The following is a 16,764-nucleotide window of genomic DNA, read 5'->3' on the forward strand; positions in this document are numbered from 1 at the left end:
AAGCAGTGGTATCAACGCAGAGTACTGTCACAGGGGTATGACGTCACGGGGGGGGGGCTATGACGTCACGCGGGGGGACCGCGGCGGAACGATGGCGCGGGGGCCGCGGAGAGGGGGGAGGGAGTCCGCGGCGGAACGGTAGGCGCGGGATCCCGGAGAGGGGGAGGCGGTCCGCGGCGGAACGGTAGGCGCGGCGAGAGAGAGACAGAGAGAGAGAGAGAGAGAGAGAGAGAGAGAGAGAGCATACGCGAGGCGGTGCGAGAAGGATAGCGCAAGGCGATCACAGGCACGAGGGAGAAGGATAGCGTCCGCATTGGTGTTGGAAAAGGATGACGTTCGCGGGAGAAAGAGATAAAGAGAGAAATAGCGCGAGGCATGCATGTAGGAAAAGGAAAGAAGAAGGTGCAGAAATAATCGATACTTTAATTATAATAATAATAATAATAAGTTTATTTAATAATTGTATGTATAATACAATGTGTGTGTGTGTGTGTTAAAATAATAATAATAATAATAATAAAAATATATATATTTATATAGGCGGCGCTCCTTCTGAAACAGAAAAGTATTATATTAATATAAATTTAATTTTTAATATTTAATATTTTTAAAATAGATACTTACAATTAATTTTTGGACCTCTTGTTCAGAGGCTCATCCCACCGTTCCTCTACGTCCTCCTCGTAGAGGTCGACCCCAAAGAGACGTCTTAGGTCTAAATGAAGACCGTCGGGGCCATTATCCTCCCACACATCCTCGCGAAACTCACGCTCATGGCGTCGCAACAGCCACGCAAACTTGCGGCGTTCTATATTTATGAATCCCGGGATTTCTATGTCTATTTTACTATCATACTGTAAAATAAAATTATAATATATTATAAATAATTAATACAACGTAAAATAAAATATGCTACTTACTCTCTGGTATACAATCAAATTTAATAGGGCTCTCAGCAGCCCCATCACCAGATCTTGCGCCCACCACAACGCGTTGTAGCGTCCTTGGCACAAAACAGCCTCAATCAGTGACGCATATTAATCATTTTTGCTTTATTTTAATTTTACTAACAACACTTAACTAGCTTATTTAACTTAGTGATATTTTCATAGTCCGCATCCAAGGTCTGGATAATAACGTCGTTTCTCGCATTATCGTCAAGTATATCGACCAGCCATTCTCGTTTTTCACATCCTTTAACGTACACGATAGGAGATGCTCCATCTTCCTCTTCCGTCGCGCCCATCACAGCTCTCGTAATCAAACGCCTAGTGAAGCTGTATGGAACGTTTCCATCCTCCCATTGAAGTCCATGGTGATGTCCGATTAGCCATGAAGCTTGGCATCTCTTAGATTTTGTAAGCGCACGCCATGATACGGGACTTGCAAAAAAGTAATGAGAGAGAACAGATCCATTTCTCAATATCGCTACTTCCTTCACGACAAAGTTTCTCCCGATAATGAATCCCTGCAGATCCACAAACATTGGCGCGATCATGCTGATAATATTACCGTACGATTGCAAGAACGATGTACGACTGTTGCCAATCGTCACAAAATCTCAATCTTTATATATTTTGACATTGGAGGGGATATTTGCTGATTTAGGTAATTTTACGAACTACGTTGGTCAATGGGCAATATTCGACAACGCGATCGTGTAAGATAAGACAATAGGCGGTAATATTTGTCGATATATCCTCCTTGCACTCAAACTCTAATCTCACGTCCACGGTGGAATTTTTGACAGATCGTAGGGATAAAATTCCGAGTTTAGATAGAGTTTAACGTTGGTCAATTTGCAGTCGTCGAATGAAGTAATATCCTTTGACACAGCATTTTTTCTGCCAGTCTGCAGCGCAAAGATCACGTATCGCGGTTTCTCCAGCTGAGAGGAGGCTTTCACGGTCCACGAATGCTTGGTCGTATTATGCAATAGAGGAAATTCGTATCTTGCCATTGTATCTTGAATAATTCGATATCAGCTTCAGCCAAAGCATGTCCAAATATGCAACTGTTGTCGTTGCGCGAACGTATCAGAATTAATTCGTGACGACCATTGATCACAATTCGCTTATAATCTTCGCAAAAACCCAATAGTATGTTTAGCGGCACGCAAAAATTGAAGTAAGATTCAACAGCATTATGTGACATATTCCACGCAGCATTCCCCAAGATTTTACCTTTCTCGGTTGTTAGAGAGATATAGTTTTTAATCGTGGAAATTATTCCAACGTTTCTGTTCCGGTCAATCTCCACACCGTCGAGTTCATATCGAAGTTCATCAAACATAAACGCGACACAATTGTTTCCCAATACCACTCTTCCCTCTTCAGTTACTTTACGCACCATCAACTTTCCTTCGACGTATAGAAAACTTTCACATGGTAACGTGTACAAATCTTGATGATGTATCGGTATCCGTATCTCGTCGCTATATCCAAGCGTTGTGTTGGCGTATGGATTGTACGTATGAGTCTCAATCTTGATGATACGGTCGTCAAAGATCGGCTCACCTCCGATATTCAAGATGTCATTCATATTATTAAGTATTTCGTACGACGAATCCCAATGATTTTAAAAACTCGCGATTCAACGCGTTGAGCTTCTTTTTAGCGTAACCAGATATCTGATTATTGTCACCCGATACCGCAGTCACTCGCCTTCTCGCAAAAATATTGTCCCTCGCAAAGATATTGTCTCTCGCGTGCTCCGTGCTTCCGTTCAACACAAGCATTTGATTTGTCAAACGCTTTATTTTTGCCGCCGTCGTATATGCAATCTTACGGTAATTTCCTCTCCTCGAAAATCGAGCAAATGTCCTTCTTGATCAACAATGCGTATCGTTAAATCAGTAATGCTCCGTGCGACGATCTGTGCTGGCGTTCCCGATATCTTATATTCTGGCGGCACGCTCGGTGAAAATTCATGTATCGTGTGTACGCGCTTGTCATTGCTGTACGCGCCAGTGATTACGCTGCATTCCATACGAATAATATTTACGCTAATAATATTTATCGGTACATCCGATTCGTGCCATTTCCGAGGCTGTAATATACGATTCGACGAGAATCCCAACAACGATCCAACGTTGCTCGGTTTACTAAAATTTATTCTATAGACACATTTGATTTCACTTTTTAGCGTATTATGATTAGCGCGAAGCATTATTGGATATTCATCGTGTTCTTCGCCATCAATAATATTGTTGGAATCAATTACGCGTCGATGTCGTAAAATTGCATGTCGGAGATATTCGTTTATAGCGTGTAATTCGTACGATCCCTCGGAAATCGTAATTTCCTTATCGTCGTTATCAAAATAAAATTTATTATTCCAAGAATTCACGTTCGATATCTTATGATACGTTTCAAAGTCCGTTAAACCAAGCTCGTAATCGCCATCGTTTAAATCTATAGCCGGAAAGTAGCTTACAGCAAGCGCGCTACATTTGCCGGTCAACGTAAGTATGAATGACATGCTGGAAAACTGTCAAACGTATACTGAGTCGCGATGGTGAATTGTCAGGCTTTAAATTCATATCCATCATTGACCGTTTGAAGAAATCGAAGACATAATTGTCCACAAATACTTTGATTATAATTTTGATAGGCCGTGTGATTGTATTCTATATTTGCAACATTTTGTCCAAAATATCGCACTAATTCTTTGGGCAGTCGCAGATTTCCAAAACTATTGAAATATACTACACGATCACCCCTCTTTGCATACGCAACCCAATGAGTACCGGAACCATCGACGTCATCCAAATTGACGATACCGCTCTCATTTCGCCGTACACCGTTTATCGGTAAATTATTGCGCATGAAAACACCTCTAAAAAATTGTATACGCATACGTCTTGCAAGCTGTTCCATTTGTACATTGGTTGTTACCCCGGCAGGCATTTTTATTTTGACATTTTTTTTTTCTTGACCGCCGTTGAGAACCCTCGTCCAAGCTTGTATGGAGCGAGATAAAGTCCGTGACCTTCCATGGCGCGATTATGACGCTGCATTTCTTCGAGCTGACGTTGCGTCGCCTTGCTATCGTTCACCGCCTTCGCGATTCCCGCTGCTCCGCCAGCCAACGAACCGAGAGCTCCCAATAATGGTAAAATTGGTAAAATACCACCGCGCTTCGCTATAGGAAGTATTCGTATTTTCGCAGTCTTTTTCTTCATCGATGATTTTTTTGTTTTCAGCCCCATACCGAATTTTGTCTTTACTTTCATAGCCGCCCAAACAGCTGTAGCGGCTGCTCTTTCGCCAAGAGTCGAATCTCTCGCGGTAATACGCGTCCGCGCTTTTGTGGCGATTATCCGCAACGTGTCGTTGACCGAGATCGTTGCTTCAGGAATAAGCTATGTCGTGCTCGCGACATGCGGCATCCTATGGATTGATACCCCGATCGCCTCTAGCCAATCGTGTTTCGAAATGAGTTCCCGGTCCGCCAAACTGATAGCCTGGAATATGCAATTCGATAGGAAGTGCGTTTATCGCACAATTTAACAAACCGCTATCTCTTATAATTTTTGCTGACATTTGTCACAATTTTTTATTAACGGTGTTGGACCGTCGAAATGTGTTTGCTGCCACGACAAATTATAATGTCGCGTGCATCGACGATACTGTTGAACCTCTGAGTCAGCTTTTATATGTTCGGGAAGCTTGTCCCACAATTGTTCCACGTAGCTACCAACGTCTCGCAGTAAAACAATCATGGGGATAATCTGTAACTGTTCGGTGGTAAGCTCGAGAATATCACTGTCAACCGATAGAAGAAGAAATATTTTTGAGACTGAGCGGTTTCGATTCGGTGCGCCTCTTATAAATAGGGCCCCGATGGCTCATTTTCCAAAATCTGATTTGAGATTCGCGAGAGCAAACTTGCGGTTCGCGCGACAAGCGACGATAATCAAGGTGATAAATTCTGACGATAAAACACGTGTAATGTCCGAGAAAAAAATACGCAAGCATGGAAACATGCTGCCGACTACTATACGCGGTATCATTTGCGGTCCTTCGAATTGCGGTAAGACTAACGTGTTGATAAGTTTGATAGAAAGTCCACACGGTGTACATTTCGAGAATGTGTACGTATATTCGAAATCGCTTCAACAACTGAAATATCGATACTTGGAAAATTTGCTATTATCGATCGATGAAATTGGTTATTTTACATTCTTTAATAATAGTGACGTTATTCCACCGAGCGAAGCGCTTCCGAATTCCATTTTTATCTTTGACGACGTGGCGTGCGATAAGCAAGATACGATAAGAGAGTACTTTGCAATGGGTCGACACTCGAGCGTCGACTATTTCTATATTTGTCAAACGTATGCCAAGATATCCAAGCATCTTATACGGGACAATGCAAATTTACTGATTTTATTTAAACAAGATGGTACAAACTTGAAACATGTATACAACGATCATGTAAATACTGACATGTCTTACGGCGATTTTCGCGCATTCTGTCAGAAATGCTGACAACACAAGTATGGATTTGTAGTGATTGATAAAGACAGTTTACAGACTAATGGACGATATCGTAAAGGATTTAACGATTTTGCAATACCGTAAAGTGGTTAGTCGCTATCGATACATCAATCGATCAACGTCTAAAAATTTTCGTCCGAGCGCAACATGACAACGACGATTGACAGTGACGATCGTGAGAAGATTGCGAGAGAGATTGTGAAAACGAGCGAATCAATCCGCAAAAACCGGTCAAATGGAGGAAGTCGTCGCATTGGAGAGGCACTTTAAACCAATTATCGAACCTCTAAAACAACTTGTCGAAAATACAATCAATCTGGAATCTAATGAAGCGAAAATCGAACCATCGAGTATGCTCGAAGATAAGCATCTGAAAAAAGAGTCTGGAACAAAGCGAACAAGGTCAAATATATCATTGAACGATTCGCTAATAACTTCTACTCCAAATCAATCAAAACGTAAGAGAATGAAACAATTATCGAATCTGGTTACTTCTACTCCGATAAAAGATGTACAATCGAGTCAAATATTGCATGAAAGATCGTCTCCGTATGTGGAAGAAGATTTCGAAACCACGCCTGAAACGCTTGTGACATCGGTTCAACATCTGCTACAAACGTCCGAGGGTCAAAATACATTGCGCACACATCTGGGTCCACTAGGGCAAAAATATGTTGGAGCTATTTTGAGTCAAGATAAAAATAACAGTATGGATTATGTTTACGGTGTTAAATTTTGCAACGAGGAATGATGCTTGGTGATCAAATTTTTGATGTGGATAAAAATGACAATATAATTATCGGTGGAATAAGATACGTGGGAACACCAGGTCTCTATGAGTTGATTTTCAAGAGAATACCCGACGGTGACGTATACAATGACGATGATAAAATTAAATACAAAAATATATTACTGGCGACAAATGCGCATAGACGTGGCAATGATATGCGCAATCCAGTGTTAAGTAACAAGAGATACAAGTATAAAAATATAATAGCGCCATTAATCTCTATTAAAAAAGCTGCAAGAGGTATAAACATACCGCGCGCTATGACGTTAAACGATAATAAGATCGATTACGTGCATTGGAATGATCCCAACGAGTTGATTGATCGCTTGTGATTGCTGGAAGCTTCGCGTCAAGCCGGCAACAATGCCCTCGACAATAAAATATTATCAATTATCGAGGAACTTTACGAAGCTGGCCTTATTATAAATTAATCTATGCGTCGGCGAAAAGAGTCAGTCTGTCATTATTGTTTGTATCGAAAAGTCGATTAATAAATTTGGATTATCGTTGGGAACACCAAACAACTCATACTATCAATGGAATGGATTACTAAGAAATTATGTGCGCGATAATGCTCTGTGTCAGACAGCCTCCAGCTTTGACGCAAGGTCGCGCAAGATACGACGCGTAGCGCAACCGGAAGATGATACTGATGCAGCAAACAAACAGTACGTGGAAATACATGTCAAGCTTTTGGAAGACAGACAGGAAGAACTTGAGAAAAAAATAATCACGCTCGAGACGAATGTGCTAACGCTGCAAATAATGATGGATGAGATGCAGAAAATGCTTCGGTATGCAACTCACGCGCAGACTACATCTAATTCAGCGCAGGAGAAGAAAAATATATAAAGAATATATGTGGAGAAATTATCTTATTATTGCAAATTATGCCTCGATCAAATATGTCGCAAAAGACCTCTGAAAAACAGCTGCTCGTGGAAGAATTGCATGCTCCAGCGAGAAAAAATTTCCCACGTAGACGTGTCATAGTACGCGGATACGACGATCTGTGGCAGGCGGACGTGGTCGAGATGCGTCTATATGCACGATTCAACAAAGGCTACAACTATATACTCACAGTTATCGATGTGTTGAGCAAGTATGCGTGGGCTGTACCGCTTAAGAGTAAGAGTGGAAACGAGACGGCTGATGCTATCGCAAAGATAATTCGAGACGATGGAAGATGTCCGAAAAATTTTCAAACCGAAAGAGGAAAAGAATTTTACAACACAAATACAGAAACTCGCGACGAAACACAGCATTAATCATTATTCGACGTATTCTATCATGAAAGCCTCGGTCGTGGAACGATTCAACCGAACGTTAAAGAGCAATATGTGGAAAATGTTTACGTTTAATGGAAATTACAAGTGGATCGACGCGTTGTCCCGGCTCGTTAGAGAGTACAATGCGCGAAAACATCGCACTATTGGCATGAGACCTATCGATGTTATCCCCGCGATTGCCGATAAACTTTTAAATACGGTATACAACAACGTAAAGATTGCGGAACCGGCAAGATTCAAAGTAGGCGATCCGATACGCGTGAGTAAATTCAAGACCATCTTTGACAAAAGTTACACGCCAAATTGGTCGACCAAAGTGTTTAAGATAGTTAAAGTGCAGAAAACTAATCCCGTGACTTATGTACTCGAAGATTCGCGCGGAAATCTCGTCGCCGTCGGATTTTACGAATACGAGTTACAACGCGTTGCCAATCCCGACATACATCTCGTGGAAAAGGTAATACGTAAAAAGGACGACGAGGTTTATGTGAAATGGCTGGGATTTGATGCAACGCACAATTCTTGGATATATAAAAATAATATATTATAAATATGTTAACAATAATACATAATATTAAAGATATTTTTCAAATATATAAACAAAATTGTACACTTTATAAAATAGACATATAATTTACAATAAATATACATATAATTTTAATTTACATTAAATATACGTAATTTTTTATTTCCATTAAATATACATAATTTTTATTTACAACGGTATTTTGTAATGACCCCCGGGAACGTGTCGGTGGTTTGGGGTACAATATACCGCTTGTCATCGTACGGACTTAGAGCAATTTTTGTCTCGCGAATAGTGTATACTTCGTGTAATTTAGATCTTATACAAGACTGCTGACGCGTCATTTCAATCTCTTCGTTCAAACACCGCGTGTAATCGTTGAATGTTATCGTTCTCGCGACGACGTTACTCCTGACGCCTTTTACCTTTTTCGTGTCTTTCTTACCATCTACTCGCAACGCGTACATTTTTGCCCTAAGCCCGATGAATTCGGTCATGATGGCGCCATTATTTTCATCCTTCATTAAACCCGGTATCTTTTTATTCGCGAGCGGTATACCGTACACATTGTCCACCGCATAATCGCTGGTATCGAATCTGTCGACGTTGCGCTTTATATTCTCATATACATCTTCACACTCGATGTGATATATGAGACTGTCGGTGTCGGTGTACATGACTTTACATTTCTCTCGATACATAGGTATCATATAATCGTGGTGAAACTCGTACAAACATATCTTGGATATGTCGAGTATACACATACCCATGTAGATTGGTTTATTAAATTTCACCTCGAGATTGCGCAATTTAATGGCGATCAAATTCTCCGAAAACACGCTTCTACTATGAAAATTTGGTTTTGCGATCATCGCCTCTGCGCCATATCTTCCATCCCAATGTGTCACGAGCTTAATATTAACGTGACTGCACACATTTTCCATCGTTTTGTCAAATACCGCATTATTCATTAATTTATATAAATTTTTTTCAAAATCATTTTTCGCGAGTGTTCGGAATTGTGTATTAAGTTCGATATAACTGCGAAGTCATGGAGATTGCGAAAACTGTAATATTCGATGTATTTTTATAACTCGAAGCCCGTATCGCGTGCATTGCTGCAGGTTGCGGTAATGTATTACATAACGCTTCTTATCGTATAAGGTTGCGAGAAGCTTATCCTGCCGCTTACCAGGTGGTTTAACGCCCCTCTCGACGGCTTGCCACCTTGGCGTGGTGAGAGGGTTCCCCTGAAACCTCCCGCTTGTGCGGGAGGCGGAAGGGATCTAAGAGCCAGCCAAAGGAGGAGCACACCTCTTGAAAAAAGCCGGGCAGGGCGAGCTCGTTAGGCGTGGTGGAGCCAACCGGCCTAGGGGAAGGAAAACCCCGAAATCAAACCACTTCTTTTGTTACAGACATGATGGACCGAAAGAAGAGAAGGAACGCCAAGGGTTCGGGTACCTTGGACCGGCAAAGGGAGGGTATCGTCCCAGCTCCTCCTGGGTCGTCATCCGACGATGGGCTACCGGACGTGTTGCCGACGGGCACGGCCGGGGAACGGATTACCGCCGAGGAGGAAGAGGATGCATGCAGCATTGTGGAGGTGGAGATGGAGGACATCCCGCAGAAGGGGAAGACTCCATCTCCAAGAAGGGATGCCGCCAATCCACCAAGTGGCGGGAGGGGGAGGAGGTCCCCGGTGGTGGTTATGAATCGCCTGCCGGGGGAGTACCACAATGCCGGGTCGTCAACGGAGAGGGAGTTCATCCAGGAGCACTTCATTCGCCATACTGGTTATGGCTGGATGAAGAAGTTCCCGAAGGAGTGGGAGCACTGGGATGACTTTATCCGGAGGCATTACGCGGAGAAGGGCAAGTGGGTCCCCCCGGACTCTGGGGACACTGCTGGTGGCCCTGGGGCGGACGAACCTGCGCCCAGGAGGACTACCAGGAGGATGGAGGCTGAGACCCGGCGTACGGCCAGGAGGTCTCAATACGGAGGTGGAGAGGCTGAGGGAGAGGTCTCGATCCCCCTCGTCGAGCTCAAGCCTTGACCCTGGACCGGCGGAGAGGGACAGGAGGGTCTCCCCTGTACGGCCAGGGGATTTGGAGTTGGCCGCAACGGCCAAGAGGGGAAGAGGATGCCCACCGACAACAGGTGAATATGTCGGTAGGGCAGAGGCGATCGAACGTCTTGCGGCGGCGAAGGAGCGGGAGCTGAGAGCCCTCGAGGGGGAGCGATCCCTGCAGCCAGGGTACGTTCCCCCCGAGACCCAAAGCACCCGCTCGCTGCCCCCGGAATCGGAGGTGGCCGATCAGGTGAGGGACCTAACGTCCCTGGAGATCGAGCGGCGTGCGCGTGAGTCCCTTGGGGAGCTGGAGCGGATGGTGTCCGTCTCCAGCAACCTCAGGGGAACGTTTAAACGCGGCATGCGCCTGGCCGCGGTGCAGGTCAGGGCGTATTGCGCGGAACTCCTCAGCCGGACGGGGACCGGCGTGGACTCGCGGGAGGGCCTCCTCCAGTCGGCCAACGAGTGGCTACGGAGGAGGCTCTCCGCCTGCGAGAGGGAGATCGCGGAGCTGCGCGAGGAGGTCGCGGTCCTTAAAAGGGGTGAGGTACCGCGTCCCAAAATAACTCCCCCGGATGGGGGGAGCCCGCCGTCGAAGGTCCCTAGGACCTTACGGCCCCCAGTAGGGGTCGACGGTGGGGGTGATAGGGGGGACTCCCCGCGGGGAAGGGGCCTGCGGGGGGAGTCCCACATAACCCCGCTCTGATACCCGTCGGGGCGGGGTATGCGTAAATGCATTTCCCCTCCGCTACAAAAAAAAGGTGGTTTAAAGCGTGTCAGGCAAAACGGTAGGTCAGTGTGCGCATCGTGAACACGTTGCGGATACTCGAGATCGACTTCAAGGATGTAGCCTATAGGCGAATCGAGCGCGATCGATGATGTATCAAAATCGGATACGTCGTCGACCCATCGAAAATCTGCATAGGGCAAGGGTTGACACATTGCCCATCCGTACAAATTATTTACATCAAAGTACGTGAGATACGTTGAAAGTTTCGATGGATCGTACGATTGCATTAACTTGTTATTAGCATGTGCGTATCTGTTGGAACATTGACTCAAACTACCGCGTATTCCGCGTTCGATAAACATAACCATGTCGATATCCGTAAGCAATTCGAATGTAATATTTGTATGCTTCAACATGGCGTCCCACGTGTATCCGGGAAGAGTGTAGCAATACACGGGGTCGAGCCCATAACTTTTAATACAACTCTCGCGGAAATTTTCAAAAATGTCTGCTAATAACAAGACATCAATTTTGAGATACAAGTCACTATATTCGCCCAGCATTCGAATGGAGAACCGCTCCCACACGTTCTCGGCGTGCGCGTAATCGCTCTCGGATATTGTGTCACCGGTCAAGGAACTGTAAAATGATTCGCGCGGTGGTAAACACGTATCTTGCAACCTGTCGACGCAGTCAATATATTCGTACGGAAAGACGCCCTTCCGTGTTAATAAATTGAAATTGTCATTCGATAAATTTTGAAATTCAGATTTTAAAATTGTGAGTTTGTCTTTATTCAAGAATGATGCCAATTTATCGAGACTAGCTGTGAGAAATTTATACGAATCGATAAAACGCAATTTAATATGATGTTTTGATTTCTCTTCGGTAAGTTTAACATTTTTCGTAAATGATATATATTTTTCCTATGTTATCGGAAGTAACTTGATTCCCCCTTCGAACGCTGTAGCTATTTCCTTGATAATGAAGTGCGCGTCGTAACCGGATAAATTATGAAAAACTATTGGAATGCAAAAAGAATCTTTATAATTTAAATTGCAATTTGAATGCGCGGGACCTTTGTATCGCCCGGTCAGATGGCAATGATTGCGTACGCGTGTATCGTCTTGTACAAATGGATTCTCGCAAATGTGACATTGTGTCGCGCTATGAAAATTTTCCCATTCATCAGATGTTAAATTTACCATGGGGACATTAGCTGATAAAATAATTTTTACACGTTGCGTTAAATTTTTTAGTGCTTCGACGAACCATAATATGCAATCGATATCGCGACGAGAATGATACGCGGATAACGAATCATCGTACGAACAATGTACATAATATGCTAAATACTTTATGATGTTGGTAGTTTCTCTCTTCCTCCGTCTTCTCTAAAATGCACTCCAGATCGGCGTACACGACGAAAGGAAGCCGCTCTTTCCGATTATAGTTGTTGAACGTGAGCCACTTGTCCTTATCGTTCGGTAATCGGATAGCGCACTCGTTCATCTCTCGACAGTCCACCGTATGTGACTGTAACTTGTCGTTCAAGCCAAAGTAGTGCAAACATCTGTGAAAGAAATAATTTTTAATTTTTGTTCAAAGATTTCTGCAATAGAATTTATTAAATATATTCGTACCGATCGCAGATATATTGTCTTTGTTTGCCACAACTCAATTGCGAGCTCACGAGGCGGGATAGATTCTTGATCCACGCGAAATGTCCAACGTTGTTGTCTTCAATGTACAACAGGTTGACGTGTTTATCTCTTTTCAGCTCAGTTGTATTCAGACTCTTCAACTCAGACGTATCGGGACAATGTTCTTTTCCTCGATACTATATACATTGATTGAGATATCGTTGGCAAATTTGAATTTTTTAATTTGATTCACAGTCACTGGAAACTCAATGTCCTGGAGATTCAGCACTGTCGTGTAATGCGGGTACGAAGATTCCCGATCCGCGTTTCTTTCAGCTGGATATAGAGCGGCGACCACAGACCACGCGAAACACGCATTGTCATTAGATTGCACGTTGATGATTACCGCTCTCTTCATCGTTATTTCTCGCGGTAATTTTATGTGGCACCCCGCGCGCAATGGATTATATTTATTTATATTTACATTTAAATCGAGTATTCGTGATAATGCCTACCCGCTATCGCGTTCCTGAAATTCTTCGAGCGATGCTAGAGTGAGCTCGACAATACGCCGCTCGTACCATTCGCGTAAATCGGATGTGCGAAAGAGTTCATAGTTTCTCGTATTGATACTTTTATTTGCGCGTTTATCACCTGTCACAAATTCACCATTGAACACTGTATTAATTTTCACATTAAAGTGTTTTTTCATCACATTTTGTGTTTGAGCACAATATCTTTGGCATCCTCGAAAAATTGACGAGGCTCGATATGATTATGATTTATAACCGCACCAGTCAATATGCGGCTCTCGAACGCCGTATCGATCTCTCGCCAAATCAATCCGTGTTGCCGCGTGCTGCATCCTGCACCCGCGTGTACAAAACGCGTGCGTAACGAATGCTTCAATCCCTCGAGTCGTGCGATTCGGGCAATCAGCGATTGTCGAATCCCAATCGATAATCGTGGACGTTTAATTCGACTTTGCTCTTCCAATGATTCGATATATTCGTCGCATCGTTGCTCCCACGCAATGTACTTCTCTATCGAATTCACCCTTGCAGATTGCTCGCGTAGATTTCGTTCGGCATTGTTTTCCGCCATATTTCTAAATTTATGCCAAAAATTTTTGCTAACAAGATGTACTTATTAACAGCTCTTGTCTCGGAACTCTTTGCGAAAATACTGGCAGGGTGTGCCTGTTTATCATGATTTTATATTTTATCTTGATGTCTCTTTCCATCATGTGTATCAACTAAATCTTAATTTCGCGATTTGTCACGTATATTTTGACTAATGTCGATTATTGCATTTTTGTCGTCTAGAGATGATGTCAAATCCCAGGTGTATCGCAAAAGTTTCAAATTACATGCAGCTGTCCAATGTTAGTGCAATTTAATCATGAGGATTGTCCTTATATTTTAGGATTTTGTCATGTTTTGACACGCGCGTTTGAAATCTGATATCTATGGGTGATGTCATCGCGAAGCAGCCGTATATCGGCGCTTGAAAATTTTATATTACGTTGCATTTTTGTGCATTCGGCTAAATCTCACACCTGGTGATGATGTCATCGCGAAGCAGCCGTATATCGGCGCTTGAATGGAAAAATTGAAAAAAATATCGCGTCATCAATAATCCCCACCACATTGCAATTTTGCAACGCTAATACATATTTTAAATATGTTCAATACGTTCAGTATTGCATCCACCACTTGTGTGAAAGGTTCATATAAAAATGTATCGCACTGAAGCCGCATGAATTATTACGTTCCGATTCAAGATGCTGATGAAACTTCACCGTGTAAGAAGAAGAAATGTAACAAGTAAGTTTTAATTAACTTGAAGAATTTTTATACTTTTTAAATATTTTTATACTTTTTAAATATTTATATAAATAATATTGTTTTACTCCCTACCATTTCATCCGAGCCTCGTCGCGCGGTTCGTATACTCGGAAGACGATACGCCTTAACCCCGACGTCGTACAAATATTTGGACATTGGAATAAACGTTGGAGCTGTATCTTGCGTGGAATTGGTTCTCGGCGATAATTGAGGCAATCAAATAATATTGCCTTTTGAAACGTGGAAATTGCTAATGCAGAAACGTGCGGACATTGAACCGCTTCTACAATCGACTGAAATCCCATTGCGGATTCGAGATTTGACATTCGAAGTGGTTAAAATATATGATTCGAATATTATAAAAATAGGATTATCCAATAATTCTTTATATATGAAACCGCCAACTCTATTCTATTGTATTTATTCGATTTTGAAAAATGTATAGATCATATGTATTACTGGTTATGCGAAAATACACATATTGTAAATGAAAAATTTAAACAATTTGTAACTGTTTTACAACAGAATAATATCGCTAATGTATGCGACGCTGCAAAAACTATACATGAAAGTGATATGTTTAACAGCGAATCGCTCACAGATTGCGAGTTATTGACATGTGCTGTAAATGATATTCTTCACGAGGCTTGTAATAAATAAGTTATTTTACTAATTATCTGTGAATTTAATTATTTATCCCATCCTTTATGTATGAATAAAAACTGTGTAATAGATATGCACAGTCTGAAAAATTTAACTTGCGGACGCTATCTCTCTCTCAAGTGCATGTGCGGACGCTATCTCTCTCTCAAGTGCATGCGGACGCTATCCCTCTCTTACATATTGCGAACGCCTCGCGCTATCTCTGTCACACCTACTCGCGGACGCGTGCGTTCCCTCTTCCCGCGCCTACCGTTCCGCCGCGGACCCCCGCGGCGGAATAATATATATATATAATAATAATATATATATAATAATAATATATATATAATAATAATATATATATATATAATATATATATATATATAATTTCTAAATATATATATAATTTTAAAATAAGTTGTCGACACATGTTTACTTTATATATTTGGTTGAGTAAAAAGTCATTGCGTATTTTTTGTATGTTTTTCAAAGTCATTTATTTATATAAAGAACAAAGATCAATCAATGATATATTTTCCGTTTTGTTCGATGACCTTTTGCCATCTTTCGGTGAGCTTCATAATTCCCCGTTCGTAGAAGGACCTGTCTTTATTGGCGAAAAATTGAACAAGGTGCTGATTTATCGCCTCATCTGAATTTAACGTTATTCCACGCAAGGAGTTTTGAAGAGAGCGAAACAAGTGGAAGTCTGACGGTGCAAGGTCAGGCGAGTATGCTGGGTGGGGCAACACAACCCATCCAAGCTCCAATAATTTTTGACGGGTCGCCAAAGATATGTGTGGTCTCGCGTTGTCGTAATGGAACACAACTCCTTTACGATTGACGAGCTCCGGACGTTTCTGGATGACAGATTCGTTCAAACTGTCCAATTGCCGACAGTACACATCCGAATAGATTATTCGGTTCCTTGATAGGAGCTCAAAAAACACCACATTCTTCCAATCCCACCACACTGAGAGCATAACCTTCCTCTGATGAAGTTCTGCTTTTGAAGTCGTTTGAGGCGAATCATCACGTCGGGACCAAGACCGTTTGCGTTCCACATTGTTGTAAACAATCCACTTCTCATCACCAGTTATCATTCGTTTCAAAAAATGATCGTTATCTTCACGTTTCATGAGCATATCGCAGATGTTTATACGCGCCGTCAAATGAACTTCTTTGAGTTCATGAGGAATCCAAATATCGAGCTTGCTTACGTATCCCAGCTTCTTTAGGTGGACGTCAACACTTTTTTGACTGATCTTCAATGTTTCTGCAATCTCTCGTATCGTGTAACGTGGGTTTGACTTGATCAATGCCTTTATTTTGTCGTCATCAACCTCGGTGGGCCTGACCGAGGAGCATCTTTGAGATCAAAATCCCCAGCGCGGAATTTCTTGAACCAGTTTTGGCACTGACGTTTTTGTAGAGCATCGTCACCGTAAATTTTACGCAATTTTTCACAAGCTTGACGCGCGTTCTTCCCTTTACGGAAGTAAAACAGTAAAATATGGCGAAAATACACAGTTTGGTCTTCCATCTTCAATTTGTTGTAAAATCTCCAAAACTCAACCAAATCGCTCAATTTTTTTTTAGAATGAAGCTTAAACCGTCAGCTGTTAAACGATATATGACAAACATATGTGTGAATGACTCTAGTACTGCCAAAACTGAACTAATACCATCTGTTGCAAAAATACGCAATGACTTTTTACTTAACCCAAT

This window comes from Polyergus mexicanus, unplaced genomic scaffold (assembly GCF_030449975.1).
Source record: "Polyergus mexicanus isolate NDT 795.1 unplaced genomic scaffold, iyPolMexi1.0 SCAF_25, whole genome shotgun sequence".
Lineage (NCBI taxonomy): Eukaryota > Metazoa > Arthropoda > Insecta > Hymenoptera > Formicidae > Polyergus > Polyergus mexicanus.